This window comes from Taudactylus pleione, unplaced genomic scaffold (assembly GCF_031769625.1).
Source record: "Taudactylus pleione unplaced genomic scaffold, aTauple2 ptg000673l, whole genome shotgun sequence".
Taxonomy (NCBI): domain Eukaryota; kingdom Metazoa; phylum Chordata; class Amphibia; order Anura; family Myobatrachidae; genus Taudactylus; species Taudactylus pleione.
Genome location: NW_028285075.1, coordinates 72501 through 74943, shown reverse-complemented (window position 1 = coordinate 74943; position 2443 = coordinate 72501). Strand labels below are relative to the sequence as shown.

The 2443-nt window shown below is 61.2% G+C and overlaps 1 pseudogene; it reads left to right on the top strand.

Moving 5' to 3' along the window:
• The first annotated feature begins 1465 nt into the window (after nucleotides 1-1465).
• Nucleotides 1466-2443, top strand: part of LOC148478161 (28S ribosomal RNA) — a 4319-nt pseudogene continuing 3341 nt past the window's right edge.

Genomic DNA, 2443 nt, shown 5'->3' with positions numbered 1-2443 from the left:
AACTGCAACCTCCGGAAGTCCCGATGAGGTTTTCAAAATGTGCCCGATGCCGGGGCCCAGTTCCAGGAAGCCGGGTAAAATCCACCGCTATCCCCCCAAAAAGGGGCACGCAGCAGCGATGACATCTGGGGGAATTCCTCGGGCGGATTCACAGGTGGCAAAGAGGTGTCAGAAGAGCATGGGAGATTCTGCGAGCAATGCAGCCTGGCCAAGGCTCCAGGAAAACATGGGAGATTGTGCGAGCGTGGCATCCCTGTTTAAGCTCCAGGATTGCATGGAAGATTCTGCGAGCGAGGTGTCCCTGCCCGGGCTCCAGGAGAGCATGGAAGATTGTGCGAGCGAGGCATCCCTGTCCGAGCTCCAGGAGAGCATGGGAGATTCTGCGAGCAATGCAGCCTGGAAAAGGCAACAGGAGAGCATGGGAGATTGTGCGAGCGAGGCGTCCCTGTTTGAGCTCCAGGAGAGTATGGAAGATTCTGCGAGCGAGGCATCCTTGCCCGGGCTCCAGGAGAGCATGGGAGTTTATGCGAGCAATGCAGCTTGGCCAAGGCTCCAGCAAAGCATGGGAGATTGTGCAAGCGTGGCTTCCCTGCCGGGCTCCAGGAGAGCATGGGAGATTGTGCGAGCGAGGCATCCCTGCCCGGACTCCAGGAGAGCATGGGAGATTGTGCGATTGAGGCATCCCTGTTTGAGCTCCAGGAGAGCATGGGAGATTCTGTGAGCAATGCAGCCTGGCCAAGGCTCCTGGAGAGCATGGGAAATTGTGCGAGAGATGCATCCCTGCCCGAGCTCCAGGAGAGCATGGGAGATTCTGCGAGCAATGCAGCCTGGCCAAGGCTCCAGGAAAGCATGGGAGATTGTGCGAGTGAGGCATCCCTGCCCGGGCTCCAGGAGAGCATGGGAGATTGTGCGCTCGAGGCATCCCCGCCCGGGCTCCAGGAGAGCATTGGAGATTGTGCGAGCGAGGCGTCCCTGTTTGAGCTCCAGGAGAGCATGGGAGATTCTGAGAGTGAGGCATCCCTGCTTGGGCTCCAGGAGAGCATGGGAGATTCTGCGAGCAACGCAGCCAGGCCAGGGCTCCAGGAGAGCATGGGAGATTCTGCGTGCAATGCAGCCTAGCCAGGGCTCCAGGAGAGCATGGGAGATTCTGCGAGCGAGTTGTCCCTGCCCGAGCTCCAGGAGAGCATGGGAGATTCTGCAAGCAATGCAGCCTGGCCAGGGCTCCAGGAGAGCATGGGTGATTCTCACTCCCCCTATGTTTTTATTTCATGGGTGGCAATATAATTTTTTATTTTTATTTTTTTAAACTGTCATGGGAGATTCTGCGAGCGCCGCACAGTTGCCTGTGACCGATGCAGGGCTGCCGCCGGCCTGGGGGGCTGAGAAAGCAAGGGCAGGAGGCAGCTCGGTGGCCACGGCAGGGATCCCCCTTGTCTGTCCGTCCGTCCGTCCGCTCTCCCGACTGCGTCCTCAGATCAGACGTGGCGACCCGCTGAATTTAAGAATATTACTAAGCGGAGGAAAAGAAACTAACCAGGATTCCCCCAGTAATGGCGAGTGAAGAGCGAAGAGCCCAGCGGCGAATCCTTGCCCGGCCGGCGGGCGCGGGAGATGTGGCATAATGGAGACCGGACCCACCCCGGCGTCACTCTGGGGCCCAAGTCCTTCTGATCGAGGCCCAGCCCGCGGATGGTGTTAGGCCGGTGGCGGGACCCGGTCTCCCCGGAGTTGGGTTGCTTGGGAATGCAGCCCAAAGCAGGTGGTAAACTCCATCTAAAGCTAAATACCAGCGCGAGACCGATAGCGGATAAGTACCGTAAGGGAAAGTTGAAAAGAACTTTGAAGAGAGAGAGTTCAAGAGGGCGTGAAACCATTGAGAGGTAAACAGGTGGGGTCCATGCGGTCCACCCGGAGGATTCAACCCGGCGGGCTGACGCGCCGGCCACCCCGCATTTTCTCCGGGGAAGGTGGCCGGGAGGCTGCGGGCGTGCCCATTCACGGGGTGTCACGCGCCACCCAACGTTACAGCCCCCTCCCAGCAAAAGCAGTCGCCGTCGCCCGGGGTTGAGGGAGACAACTGCCTCTGCGCCCTCCCCCATCAAACCGCCCCACCCCCGCCTCACCCCGGGGATCACGGGAAGCAGGGCGGGGAGGGGGACAGGGGCCCCCGTCCCGGCGCGGCTGTCCACCGGGGCGGACTGTCCTCAGTGCATCCCCGACTGCACCACTGAGGTGGGAGGGCCCATGACCTCAGGCGCCAAGGGTCCACGGCGATGTCGGTGGCCCACCTGACCCGTCTTGAAACACGGACCAAGGAGTCTAACGCACGCGCGAGTCGGAAGGCTTGAAGCGAAACCCCGCAGCGCAATGAAGGTGAGGGCCGGGGCAACCCCGGCTGAGGTGGGATCCCGCCACCACCGACCGCGCCGGTGGGCACACCACC